The 15,416-nt window shown below is 35.1% G+C and overlaps 1 protein-coding gene across 14 annotated transcripts in view; it reads right to left on the reverse strand.

The window, feature by feature from the left end:
• Positions 1-15,416, reverse strand: part of LOC134543067 (heterogeneous nuclear ribonucleoprotein Q) — a 778,099-nt gene that overhangs the window by 77,651 nt on the left and 685,032 nt on the right. For 5 of the 14 annotated variants that reach the window (XM_063387817.1, XM_063387815.1, XM_063387806.1 and 2 more), the window contains exon 1: positions 5,600-5,709. The exons of 2 other annotated variants lie outside the window; for them this stretch is intronic. The gene's annotated coding sequence lies outside the window, so the exon portion shown is untranslated. Of the gene's footprint in view, positions 1-5,043; positions 5,732-6,064; positions 6,219-15,416 lie in introns of those variants that run through there. 7 more of the 14 variants (XM_063387816.1, XM_063387811.1, XM_063387810.1 and 4 more) reach the window with 6 other exon arrangements.

A 15,416-nucleotide genomic window follows, 5' to 3' on the forward strand; every position in this document is an offset into this window, starting at 1 on the left:
CTTGTTTTCGTATATTATACAATGCCACTTATTCCTTCCTTGCAAAAACTAAGATACTGTATTTTGTTCACAGTAACTATCTACAGTGGGCATCCGCTCACCTTGAAAATAAGGGTAAATGTTTTTGTTTATTTCAGAATTGAAGGCAAACGCCACTCCAGTGAAGAAGGAAGAAGTATATTACTAAAGATGTTGCAAGAGATAAGTGACAGTGAAAATATTTCAAGTTCAAGTGACAGTAATCCAACAACTGAAAATGAAAGTGATGCACTTGAAGATGAAGATTATCAAGATGATGCTTTACAAATATCAGATGATGACTCGGAAATAGAAAGTAACTTGTCTGGCCAGTATTACATAGCTAAAAATGGAATGAAATGGTTTAGGGATCCACCAACACAAAGGCAAACGTTGAAGCACAATATAGTTCGTGATAAACCTGGAGTGAAGTGTAATCGCCCGGGTTCAGTAAAAGAAGCATTTGGGACATTTGTGACACCAGAAATGGTCAGTACTATTGTAAGGGAAACTAATAGAGAAGCGGAACGAGTTATGAATGATTGTAATATATCAGATGCGAACACTGAACATAAAATATGGAAAGATACAAACGAAATGGAAATTGAGGCTTACATTGGACTATTGTTGTGTGCTGGTGTGTATCGTGCTAACAGAGAAGAGCTCAGTGAGCTATGGAATGAGGAACATGGCAGGCCAATATTCCGAGCTACTATGCCCTTGAAAAGATTCAAAGAGATAACAAAGATGATTCGTTTTGATAATAAGGCAACACGTGTGGCACGCCAACAGGAAGATAAACTTGCAGCTTTGCGTGAAATATGGGATACATTTGTACAGAAACTTTCAGAGTCATATGTACCTGGTTTTGACATGACAGTTGATGAACAGTTAGTTGGGTTTAGAGGAAAATGTCCTTTCCGTCAGTACATGAAGAGCAAACCAGCAAAATATGGCGTCAAAATTTGGTGGTTATGTGACTCTGATACATCTTTTCCGCTAAATGGCCAAATATATCTGGGCAAGCCCACACACGGTACGAGAGACCAAAACCAAGGCTCTAGGGTTGTCAATGAACTAGTCAGAAAATGGAAAAACAAAGGACGAAACATTGTTGCTGACAATTTTTTTACTAGTATTCCTTTGGTTCAACAGTTATTGAAAGAGAACACAACATTCGTGGGGACACTGCGTAAAAATAAGGTGGAAATTCCTAAGGAAATGTTGCCTCATAAATGTAGAGAAATCCATTCATCTGTATTTGGTTTTGCTGGTAATCTAACTATGGTGTCATATGTGCCTAAAAAATCCAGTTCAGTTATACTTATTTCGTCAATGCACCATTCCACAACTGTACAAGGAACTGAACAGAAGCCGGAGATAATAATGCACTACAATTCAAAGAAAGGAGGTGTAGATACACTGGACAAAATGGTGGCTACTTATAGTTGCAAACGTAACACAAGGCGCTGGCCACTTTTGTTATTTTATAATCTCCTGGATGTTGCTGGTATTGCATCACTTATCGTTTGGGTATTTTATAACCCTGAAGATTTTGGAAATGTAAAACACAAAAGGCGTCATTTTTTGTTACAACTGGGACGCCAGCTTGTTCATCCATACATAGAAAAAAGGCTGCAGAATGGTAAATGCATTCAGAAGGGTGTGAAAAGTGGCCTTCTTGCACTTGGCTACAAAAAGCAAACATCAAGTGAATATATTCCTACAAGTAACAAGAGAAAACGATGTCACTTGTGTCCAAGAACCAAAGATAAAAAAATTAAATCTGTGTGCAACTCCTGTGGATACAATGTATGCAGCTCGCATAGTGAAAACTTTGTCAAGTGTTCTAGCTGCGCTGCAGAGAGTGATTGAAAATTATATTGTGAATATAAAAATCGTTTTGTATGTCTGCAAATTAGACATACTATATAATTATGTGAGCATACATTTTCAAGAACAACAACATTGTGTGTTATAATGACATAAATATGTTATTTTGACAGGGACATTTCAAATGATTGAGAAATATGACTAAAAATGTAAAAATCATTAAAACTTTCTGTGGTTGTCCACATTCTTCCAAAGTGAAACATCTAAAATGTCGTAAAATATTATGAGTACAAATATGTAAATCACTACATGGCGTATTACATATATAAAATCTCAAATATTATTGGGGTCCTAAAAGACCCCATGTGCCCTAAAATGTTGTTGTAACGTGTAATTAGAACACTGGGTAGTGTAACATTAAAATAGATAATAAATACATGGCAATTTGTAACATTACAAGATATGTGCAACTTATATACATTTACCCACATTTTAAGTTGGGGTCTCAAAAGGCCCCAAGTGCACAGATATGTAACAAAACTAAGGTGATTTGTCGAAGGTTAAGTCGAACCTCGATAAGTTGAAAACCTCCCAAACTCGAAAAAATGTTGTTTTACCTTCCATTCAAGCTCCAAAACATCCGTTGCTCGAAATCCCAACCCTCTATTAGTCAAAATAATCAATGAGTCCCTCCAAGCCATTTTGGTACAGATTTTCCCTCCATAACTCGAAAAATTAAATTGGACCTCTGTATCTCGAACATAGCAATGTTTTATTTTACAACCATTACAACTTGATTATTTGAAACTTATTACCTCTATAGTTGGAAGAAAAATAAGTTACTGACTACTTCTACTCCTCTTCTAGATAATTAGACCTACTTCTAAAGACAGTGACAAAAACCTTTTTGTGCCCTTGAAAGGCAAAATTCTACTAAAGCTGGTGGAGCTCTATAAGATAGGCTTTTGCAGTAAAAACAAACATATTTCAGTGGCATTTTTTAAATGATACGTCAATATGCTTACAGAACCTATAATGTTACTGAAGCAAATTTTAAGCTTTAAATTCAAAAAATATAAATGTGCTTTACTACGTAATATATTTTGAATAGAATATTGTTAACAATTATACTAGGTTTTGATATTTGTACCATTATTGCATAATTATTGGATGTTGGTTGCTGTTTGTTAGAACAGAAAGAAAAAATAGGAAAACACGATTTTCACACACAAGACACATCGCTAAATTTACTCCCAGGGGATGGTTTTGTAATTCCTACTAGTTTGTGAAAGAAAAAAGAAATTGATATCTTACATTACAGTATCTGTGCTTTTATGCTGCTGCCACCATTTACCTGCATTTGTGAATCTTTGTTTAGCACAACTGTAGCCAATATGGGGAATTAAAAATACAAAAATTCTTCCGTTTCCTATATTGGAGTTTATGCCTGGATCCCGAAGGCTTGATCCTGATAGCATGGTCTTGTGGTACATTATGCTTGCTGTTTTAATTCAGTAAATCAGAAGATCCTGTACATAAAAATATTGTCATATAATAATTAATTATGATCATTAAGTCCAATAAAAAGGATTTTTTTCAACCTACAATCATAATTCTTTATTTCACAATTTCTTTTAAGTGCAGGATCTTTCGAAACACTGAACTAAAACAGCAAGCATCGTGTACCACATGATTAAGCCATCAGGATCACACCTTCAGGATTCAGGGATAAACTTGGATACATGAAACATGAGCTATTTTATAAACACAGAATATACAATGGCTGTAATCAATAAATTTCCTGTAAAGACTGTCTATTTCATTGTGTCAGCTACTTCATTGTGTCAGCTACTCCAGTGCTCAGCACGTACTCCTTACAGAAAATGAACAACCTTAACAATAATTCAATTCAAATTTTAGACTCCCATTAGACTTGTTCGGTAAAGTGACTCAAAATAGTACATACTTTAAATACAACGTAGGGAAAAAATTTTTTTTTTTGCAATACAATTACTTATTCTAATAAAACAACAAACATTAAATACAAGCATTAAAAAATCCTTACAACTTCAATACAGTCATTTAAACGAATTTCATTATTCCATCACTATCCATATTGACTAAAGTTCTTTAAAATTTTTTTTAAATACCCTCTCAGGTAAACATTAACAATGAATGTCAGAAATTGCATAAATACATTAGTATCGTAATGTAAGCTGTAAACTGTTATTTTTTTCACAAACCGATAGGAATTAAGAAACCTTCCTAGCAGGGTTAATTCAGGAACGTCTCTAGTACATGGAAAATATGTTCCTATTTATAGTGGGTAAAAAATGAATGGCGGCAGCAGCGTATTGTTATGAAATATATAATTTTTTATCTTCACAAACTAGTAGGAATTACAAAACCATCCCTGGAGTAAATTTAGGGATGTGTAGTAGTGTGAGAAAATGTTTTCCGATTATTTCTTTCCATTCTAAAAAGCTGCGACATCTGGTAAATACAAACATCCATACTAGAGAATGGGTTTTGAAATTAAACGAATAAAATTTAACTTCAGAAAATGTGCCATGAAATTTACAGCACACCAACATTATGTGAACATTAAAAACACAGTAAAATAATCAGCACAATCTAGTCAACACACATTTTCTTTTTCAATAAATAAGTTCTTAAATAAAAACTTAATTGGCTAAGAACATTTTAGTAAAAATACAGAATTAAGCGACATAAACCTATGGCAATCTCTACTTAATACTAATATTGCACTAGTGTAAATGTTCCATTAAAACTTATACTGAATTAGGCCTATGTAGTTTAATTGCTTTGTATAATTCTGTTGTGCTTGTGAAATGCTTATGTTGACTGTGGCAGACCCTTAAGAAATCACTGCCTCGTAAATGCCAGTTCATTTTACTGTTTAGGTGGGCATAAAACACTATTACATAAAGAAAGGAAGGACGCCAATAATACTTAAGGTTTTTGGGTGCCCCGAACGATGAGATCAACAATATCCATGCCCATACCCTAACTTTATATATGCATATAAAATTGGAAGTGTACAACAGCCTAGGCATCAATTTTTTGAGAATCTTGAATTATCACTCCACCTGCCCCCAACTCCTAAAAGGTTTCACGTATCATAATACACAATAACATTGATAAATGTCTATAAATTTGAATTCTATATACCTCCAACAGACAAATGTAGCTATTTTGTGTCCTTCTAAAACCTTTAAATGCGAATAGATAAACCACTAACACACTGGACTAAAATAAAATTCTGATAACATAAACCTGTCCTGAAATAGCGAAAGCATGTCACTAACAAAATATATTTCCCGAAACTGTGAAACACGCACAAAATTTCACAAGGAAGCGCAGTACGTGTGCACACGCTGCACGAACGCGCGAATAGCATAATGCAGTCCGCAGGAACACACAACTTCTAATTCCATCATCAATCGTATCCACGTTTAGGCACGAGTATTCGGCATAACTCTTACGCAATCAACACGTCGTATAAAACAATCCCTAACTCAACACGCAACATATAACCGCCAGAGCTCACATTTGCAATACCGGCCGGCAAAGCCAACGGATTAGCATGTTACAATTCAAAACAATATTAAGCTTTCAACATGGCACGCGCAGGCACGGGTACAAAGAAACACAACCATCAAAATTTTTGGTTTTGCAAAAAAATGTTGGTATAACACAGTGCGTGTAAATGAATCTTATTACTTACAAAAACCAAAAGTTTTGCCTTCAGAAATTTAGAACACTACACCTCCTCCAGGGAAATGGCGGCAGACAACGTCAACGTGATCGCGTTTATACGGGGTTCACATGACGACGCGCACGGAAACTCTCAAACCCAATGACCCAACGAAGACACTTTGCAGCAGCAACAACGCTCTTCATTGGCCAGCAAAAATAAATGGCGGTCAAATCCTAAATGACAATTTTTTTTTAACTGAGCAGCACGGCTATGTACTCTTATTTTACATTACAAATAAACATAATTATTCATTTGCGCTATACCACTGCTAAGTAAGAAAATAGAAACTAAGAATAATTATACTTAGTATTAAACTTTAAATCAACCAATCACTATGAAGGTATCATCATTCTGCTGTGTGCAGAAAAATATGTAACGAAAACATTTCAATACACTAATAAAATATTTTGTATATTTCAATTTAAAACTTACCAAATCTGGTGATCCTATAAGTATTGTTATCATAAATACTCAGACTGGGCGTGGCATACCCTGCTCAGTGCGCGCGAATTAAATTACATTATTAAAGTCGATAACTCCCGCCAAAGGTTTGCACGCTATTCGCACAGCACGATGCAGTAGTGGGTTGTACGCATCGCCTACTGAAAAAAAGAGGGGGAAGCCGAGTGCGGGTTCCTTTCAAATGAAGCGGAGGCGGTTAGCATCTTCAAGAACTTGTTTTACTAGTAGTATCTACACCAGTCGTTTATATTCAAAAAAGGGGTGGGGAAGGGGGTTATTCAAGAGCAGCTGCGATGCGAACGGCGTACCACAGCTCGTCTCGTGAAAATATGATGCTTCTGTTCGCTAACTTCACGTTAAACATTGGGATACGTGGCTCTTTCAATGTATAAAGTAGGAGTTTTTTTTATACACATGACTGCAGTTTAACTAAATAAACTGCATTTTTTATTTATTTTAAATACCCGCCTCTGTCATTCACCTACGTCCTACACATTGCGCTTTAAAAGACCTCCGAAGATGTAAACTGGCAGAAAACATAACGGTTTTGAATATTGCGAATACATTAGATAATTTTACTATGTAACTGCTAGTTATTGGTGCTATCAGGAGTATCACTTTTGTGGAACTGTATTTTCATAGTATCGCACTCTAGTTCTGATATCTTTTCAGCAAAATCACTATATTATGGACTGAAATGGGTAACTTAGTTTGAAATATTAACTTAAGTTTACGTTAATTCAAAAAATTAACTTATTTAAATTAAAAGTTAGTTCCTGAAAAAATAATGCTGAATATATAAACTAGAGTTTACTTACTATACAAAATAACTAATCTATTTTGCTTATTTTCATTCCTTAATGAAGTTTGGTCTTATGTATTGGGGAAATTCTGTTGATAGCCGTAAGGTTTTTATATTACAGAAAAAAGCAATAAGGATCATGTGTTATAAAAAGAAACTAGAATCTTGTAGACCTCTATTTACATATCTAAAAATTCTTCCTTTACAATCTCAGTATATTTTAGATGTTTTGGTTTATGTATCAAATCATAAGGATAAGTTTGTATTAAATTGTCAAATTCATGAGTATAGAACAAGATCAAAAAATAATATTCATGTTAAATTTTCGTCACTCTCGGCTTCTCAAAAAGGCATAGAGTGTATAGCTGTTAAATTATTTAATAAATTGCCCAAAGATCTTCAAATTTTCTGTTTTCAGAACAGTATTTTATTTTAAAAAAAATTAAAGGAATTTCTCCATATACATACCTTTTATACTATAATTGAATATTTGGATCACCAATATTAGTATGTACAAGTTTAGTTCTGATTTCTGCATAATTATAGCTTGGTGTTGATTGTATCATAGCCCTACTGTGTGTGTGTATTTTATCATTTATTTATTTTATAACTGATATAAGTTTATAAACCGTCAATTTTTATTATTTTAACAATGTGTAATATGTCTGTATGATTGTATTGTTGATTTTTATATAACTTCTATTGTATTAAATTGTATTTAACTTGCTCCATGTCCCTAATTTGGGACTAAACGGAGTGCATGAATAAATAAATAAATAAATAAATGAAAATTAAATGACGTAGGTACTCGATAATCAGGTATATAGAACTAAGCAGTATTAATTGATTTAACAACTCTTATTTTACAATATATTCACTCCTCCATGCAACTTCAGGGCAGAAAAACAGTAACTTAAGAATATGAAATACAAAGAAATATTTATGTTTTAAAATGAAACACGAAGCATGAAACTAACTTTAAACTTAAATTACAAATAAGTTATATTTGTACAAATAAATCCTACAAGTTTAAACAAAAAAATTGAATTGGTAAAGTTCAATTTTATATATGTATACATACATATACAAACATACAAAAGGTTATGGTTTAACTAAACTTTATATATGTACTAGCCAATAACCTGCGGCTATTCTCAAGCAATTTCAGGGTATTTCTGATATCTTACCATTGAATGGAAGGTATGTGATTAATTCCTTTGACTATAGAAATAGACACAATAAATTGCCAGGTGCATAATTTAATTCATAACAAAACCGTTTAAGAATGACCATTTTTAAAGTAATTATTCGAAGTCCTTCTTTATTTTATAAGTTAAGTACCTGTTACATAGTTTTGTCCCCGACTTCATCTGCGTGGACTTCAGAATTGGACCCAGAGGGAAATGAATAAAGAGGGAAATATAATTCTATAAAAAAATATAAATAGATGAGAGTTATTTGTACTGCATTTATGCGCTTCATTGACATGGTAGAGTCGCGAAATTCATATATTGTTTCTCACTCTTAAGTAAATGCAATATATATATATGTAGACACCATTCTACGATTTAATATTTTACGCCAGTAGGTACAAGCTTTGGACACTCGATACTCTTAAAACAGCCAACATAGAGCTTAACATGCGAGAAGTATGGAGTGCTCAAATGAATTCCTGCCACTATAATTGTTTGGCATCTTAAATTGTAATGGCCAATCATTGGGAATTTTTGGGAAGTGAGTAATCAACACGCTCTTTCCTTTAGCTACTCCGGTGAGAATATGTTTCTATCCAGGCCAGTGGCGTAGCCAGGATTTATGTATGGGGGGTGTTAAGAAGCATGCCCCCCCCCCCCCCCGCGTATTAAAGCGAGGGGGTCCGGGGGTCCTCCCTCGGGAAAATTTGGACTTTAAGGTGTAAAATAGTGCTTTTTTTTAGCAGTTTTCGGTACTTAAATTTAAATATTGTAATGGTAAAAATTGTATTAATTTTAATATCAAATTTGTTTGAGTGATGAATAAGAAATTAATTAAAGATTTGGTGCTAAGGGGGAAGGGGGGGGGGTTGAACGCTTAACCCCCCCCCCCCCCCTGGCTAAGCCACTGATCCAGGCACATCCTGGTAACGTTACACAATCTCGGAGCATCCTAGTTACGCATCAGCCAACCCGGGACGCCAACTTTCAGCTCCAATTTGTGGGAAGGCAGGTAACCCCTAGGCAAGACATAGCGTACGCACCAAATTCAAGGCAACGCCATCTATTGAGGAAATTCAAAACTAAACCCTCTTGTTCTATAGCCATCACTTGTTCCACAAAACGAAGAAGGATAAGAAGATGCCAGCCCTTACTATATGACCGTGTGGCAGACATAAATAAATACTCACTGATTTTTATTGCACTTGGTTCAGCCATTTTGGTATGAAGAGGAAATTACAGAATTATGCTCTACATCTATCCCACAAGAACATTGCATTTTTACGGGATAAAAAAGTATCCAATGTTACTCTCCGGCCCATAAACTATCTCTATGCAAAATAATGTCGATCCGTTGCTCCGTTGCTGCGTGAAAGAAGGACAAACTAACAAACACACTTTCGCAGATTATATTGTGTGTATGTGTGTGTGTGTATATATATATAGAGAGAGGGGTGTGTATATATATATATATATATATATATATATATATATATATATATATATATCGCTGATAACGGTTACTGTTTTCTAAACTTTTAACTTCTTAACGAGTTGTTTATAATATAGTTTCACATGTTCCCAATATGTAGTCTATGTCCTATACTAAATCTGCAACCATCTAGACAAAATTTTGCATATTCCACTTTCCACCTAGCTTCTATATAGAATTAGGATCATACCAAATGTATAGACTAGACTCTATAAACACATTTTCCCATTAATTTATTGTCAGGTATATTTTTAAGTATATTCAAAGACAAAAACAAAATAACTCATTCGTGAAAAGTTTTACTATATAAATAATTTTTCGAACTTCGTAAATGAGAGCTGTGTTTTCACTAATAAATACTTATACCTAATTATGTACTATCACAAACTAACGTGGCATAATATCATAGTAAAGAGGGAAAGGGGTGTGTTATTTGTTGATACTACGAGTAGAAAGACATTTGATAACAACTGGCTCGCTTGAGTTTTTTCTGTAACTTGCCCTCACTTCTTAAAGGTTGTGTACCCCTAGTATATAGGATACGTACCTAAAATCCATTACACTACCTACACCCTTGCCCCTCTTTTCCCTTTACTTAAAATTAGGAGCCGTGGTGATTCAGTGTTCAGGTCAACCGTTTCCCACCAAAGCAAGCTGGTCTCGATTCCCGTGGCGGATGTTTGCCGTGAACCGATGGGTTTACTTGGTGTGCTCGCACATTCTCTCTCTCTCTCTCTCTCTCTCTCTCTCTCTCTCCCCCCCCCCCCCCCAACACATAACGACAAAGCTCCATTCTCATCTCGTTACCCCTCATCCGTTACCATACAATCTTGTTTCTACTCATATCTATGTCTAAGTCGTGTTTTGTATGCGTGTATTCGTCTCCTATGGCCTCGGTAACAACATAATACATAATGTGAAATTCCTTCCACCACCCTCATTAAAGTCATGTCTACTACTATACCAACAACTTTAATGTCGTACGAAAGAAATTTCCAAGAGAGAGCGAGTTTCAGGGGTGTATGAGTGTTGTGAGGCGGGATTTTAGGCGCGACGCTAGCTGGTGATACTAGCGCGGTATCACCTAAAAGCGCAAGGCTCTGAACTGGCGCTCTGTCTTCTTGATGTTCATAGGGCAACTGTGATATCTGAGCGGTAGCTATAACATTACATGGCGGAGAAATGAAGATAAACGCGTAACGCGAGTTCTTTGAGTGCTTTCAAGAGAATTTGTACTGGGAGTTTCATTCCTAAAAATGTTTCTGAAAACATGCGTTTTAATAATTTCTCACTCTTTAAAAACTTCACAGTTTAACGAACCACGGAAACGTAACTACCCATCCGCCCTCAGTTTTTTTTTAATTTTTTATTTTAAGAAACCGCACTCGATTATGTGGAGCAGTTGTCAAAAAACACTCTGTACTGCGATGTGTGCCCAGGCAGGTGGGAACGTAGTAGACTATTGTATTGTAATTTATATAGGTTTCTATATCAATTGCTGAGATGATGCTATGCTTTTGACATGAATTAAATTCATAAAATAACAATGTCGTTAGTAGAAACAATGAAATGGTAGGTTTAATTTTCGAATGTATCTATGAGTGTAAACCCGCGGGTGTTCTGAGCCACCAAATGCCTCTCCCTTACTTTACGCCACTGAGTCTACTTACTGTTCTTCTCATCCAAGAGGTGAGAACACGTTGCGCAGGAGCACACATTACTTATTTCCAAAAGGGTTGAATCTAGTTTTTAGGTAAATAAAAATATATGCCTATTTAGTATTACCATAGTTTCCATACTCAGGCTAAATAAAGTTCAAAAAGACAAAAAATCTGGCAACGAAATAAACATCACTATAGTACAGTTTGCTTGCTGAAAATAAATATCAGTCACGGGGAGAATACCTTGTACAGAATTAACTGTATTGATGGAAACTGAAAACCTTTATAATTTTTTTTGTAAATTTGTTTATTTAATATTTAAATAATTGTGTTATTTTATCTTGTAAATATATATTTTTTTTTGGTGTGTGAAAATTTTAATTTATTAGTACATATAAAAAACCTACAGCACGTAGACCTAAAATAGACTAGTAGCTGTCACTAACAAACTAACTTTTGTTTTTTAATTTTTTTAAAAATATAATATAGCTACATGTGGAAATAAAGTAAAACATAATATATGTTCAAATAACAAATATATACGCATAGAAAGCGCAATCAAAAGTATATGTTTTTGTGCTTCTAGACCATATTTTAAAGAAGCGAGGCGACATTATGTTGGTTATGTAACGTACTACCTACTGTTTGATCTAGCAGGGGAGTGCAAGACGTAGGAGGTCCAAAGCAATACCGGTTAGCAGCCGCTATTGTGTTATTCCCCCTTGCAAGCGGGTTGAAAAGAAAGAAAAAAGAGGCCTGAAAGTGCAGAAGGGGGAGACGGAGGTAGCCTCCACGTGTCGTTACCTACAGCCGGTACATGAGAACATGCAGTTCGCATAAGCATCTGGGCACTGTCAATCTCCGCCCCAGCTGTCCTGAAAGTTCATCTTAAAACGACAAAAACTCTACGTTTAATGTTATTATGTTAATTACACGAAGAAAATTATAAATCTTCTTATTTTATTTGCTCTGTATAAAAATAATTTTGGCGTGTCTTGTGTAAAGAATTTTGAAGAAAAAAAATTCTTGGCGTTTACGTTACATGGTTACGTTACGCACAGAAACGTTTACGACGAGGGAACCTCCAACCTTGGAATCATTCATTATTAGAACCTGAAATCCACTTTGCACGGGTGGATAAAGTAATATGTAGATATCATCATAGGGTACTTTTCATCCGTTACAAAAACACTATTTTTTAGGAGATATACATTCAATTTTATTTATAAAGATAACACACGGCAACACGGACAACATTAGTGATAAAAATATGGAGTAGCCTACTATCTACGATTAAAGTGTCAATAAACATTTATCTACGCTTAAAGTGTCAATAAACATTTAGCTTGTTTTATTGTATAGTTTAAGTTACATCTGTTACGCTTTACTCAGCGTAAGCTTGCAAAAAGTCAATGTAGTCGTTTGACATTTGTTTTTGTTATAGATATTGCTTTATCTTAAAATAAATAAAATTAAACATAGCCTATGTGCAGTTTTATAACATTGAAATAAGTTTTGCATTAGGTCCGCCGTAATGGTCAAACTTATTTCTCACAAACATACTCACATATTGTATTTATAATATTACTATAGATGTCGAAAGTAGGGGGTGCGAACCATTGCCGTTACCATATACTCATGATACCGCCTAGTCAGCATCAGGGCCGGCGCGTCCATATAGGCGAACTAGGCAACCGCCTAGGGCGCCAAGTAGCTGGAAGGAGGGGGAGGGGGGGGGGGGGCGTAGCACCACACATAACAGCTGATATAATATGTTTAACGATTATTGAAACTAGATGAAAATGGATTTTTCTAACAGTTTGGAATGTTTATATTGATATAAGTAATTATTTAAAGTCCACGGTGACCTGTTTATGATTCGTAATAGTAAAAAAGTAAAAAAAAAAAAAACACAAGCCTGCATACATTTGATTGTTGACCAAATCTTAGGCTTACGTGATGTATTTTGAGGCAAGGAAATTTTTTTTTGTGGTGTCCGGGCCCGTGGGGGGGGGGGGGGGGGAATTAAGGTTTTTCGCCTAGGGCGCCAATTGACCTTGCACCGGCCCTGGTCAGGATTATAATAATTGTATCAGTGGAGCGGGTTGATAATTGCGACGCTCGCTGTTGCTTACAGTGTCGTGTCGCCTCTAAGTGGAAGGTTCTGAACTGGCGCGCTGTCTCCTCGTCGTCCATAAGGCAACTACGAGACTTTGAATGATGACTGGAACACAGGGCCGAACCTAGAAGGGCGACAGATTTGAAGTGGCGTGCTCGCGTACTTTAAAAAATTAATAATAATATTAATGGGATAATATTAAGTGATTCCTTGCCTCCGGCGAAATTTGAACTAGATCCAGTCCTAAACATTATAATGGTGTAGAAATGAGGATAATGGTGCTTTCGAGGATCTGTACTAACAGTTTCATATCTGAAAATTATTCCGAAAACACCCGTTAGTAACCCATTTTCACTCTCCAAAAAATACATCTTCGAAACAAAATCAGGAAACAGAACCACCATTCCCATATTAACATATCCATAAATGATTTTCGTTAAACAGACTCCACTCATATTTAGAGCTGTTTTTGAATTACCTACCTTCGCCTTCACTCCGTTCTAGCTAACGTGAGACATTTTTGACGGGTGCTGCAAGGAATATTTAGACTTTGACAACTTAATATTATAATGTAACAAACGCAACGAACAGTGTGTCGTGTATCACTAGGTTAGTGCATAATGTATCAACAACTATTTTGTTAAATTTTGTAAGAACACTAAACTATAAAATTCTGAATGTCTCTTGGAGCTGCAATAATAAAAATTAAGTCTCACCTTGCCTTTAATAGAGTACATGAGTGTTTAGGTAGGTAGGATAGCCTACGAACCGGCAGGAATGAAACGTGAACGCTATGAGATACACGCAACTTTCAACTGAGCTAAGCGAGAACGTAAAGTAGGTACTTGGGAATAGAGTGGAAAATGTAAGTTTTATTATACTCCCCTCTGTTTCGTACCGGTCCATTCAGATCAGTATTGTATTTAAAATGTGATAATATAATTGTTTATTGTTGGAAACTGGGTAAAACATTAGTTTCTGAAGCCCGAGATTACTTATCCAACACAGAATCAGGACACATTTAGTTTGCAAGTACGTAACATGGCGTCACGAAATTGTTACATCAGTCGTAGTAAAATAAAAAATCACATAGAAAACTTAATTATTTCCTTCTTGTGGCATGCGATCCTTTTTGTACAACAAAAATAAAATCATTGGTTTCCGGCAATCACATTATTTGACTTAAACTCAAATTAAAATTTTTTCGAAATCGTCAAGTTGAGAATTCGTGACTTTAACGTTAAGAAATATATTTTGGAGCGTAATATAAAACCCTACTTCCATACAAAAATTTTTGGAACATTCGATTTTAATTTTTGTAGATACTGTGATTTTAGAATAATATAATTTTTAGATGCTTGTATGCCAACATGATATATATATATATATATATATATATATATATATATATATATATATATATATATATATATATACAAATAACGGTGCAAGCCTGACTGGTCTCATCGGTCTCAGCTGCAATGGTGGTCGCTGAGGGTAGGTGTATGGTGGTGGGGTAGGGGAAATAACAACCGAAATTATATATATATATATATATATATATATATATATAAACATAATATCAGTAAGACAGTATGTTACTGTGTGAGAAGCCACATCATCCACGGCTAATAATATAAGCCCATAAGTCAAAGTGTTAGTGTCAATAGTAATGTCACTTTTTTTTAATACATGTATTCAAATTTCAATTTTTTAAATCCTTCTTCCAGAAATATTCCCTGTATCCATAACTGCACAGCTGGTATTTTTGGGTGACATTTTTGTTTCCTTTCGGACTTGGGAGGAACACTTCCAGCAAGAGAAGTAGATGCTTGATCTATTACAGATGCACCACTTAAGCTGCAGTCTGAAGAAATGTCAGTTTGGCAAGAAGAGGTAGAGTACCCGAGGAATGCAGTTTCGGCGGCTGGGAGAATATATTTGTCTCTCATTGTAGTCTGCTATCACAACTTTCTTCCAGACTGATTTGCTTGTACAAAGTATCCATGGCCATTACTGTAAACATGATATGAGCATATCGCATAACTTTAGGTT

This window comes from Bacillus rossius (genome assembly GCF_032445375.1).
Source record: "Bacillus rossius redtenbacheri isolate Brsri chromosome 9 unlocalized genomic scaffold, Brsri_v3 Brsri_v3_scf9_2, whole genome shotgun sequence".
Taxonomy (NCBI): domain Eukaryota; kingdom Metazoa; phylum Arthropoda; class Insecta; order Phasmatodea; family Bacillidae; genus Bacillus; species Bacillus rossius.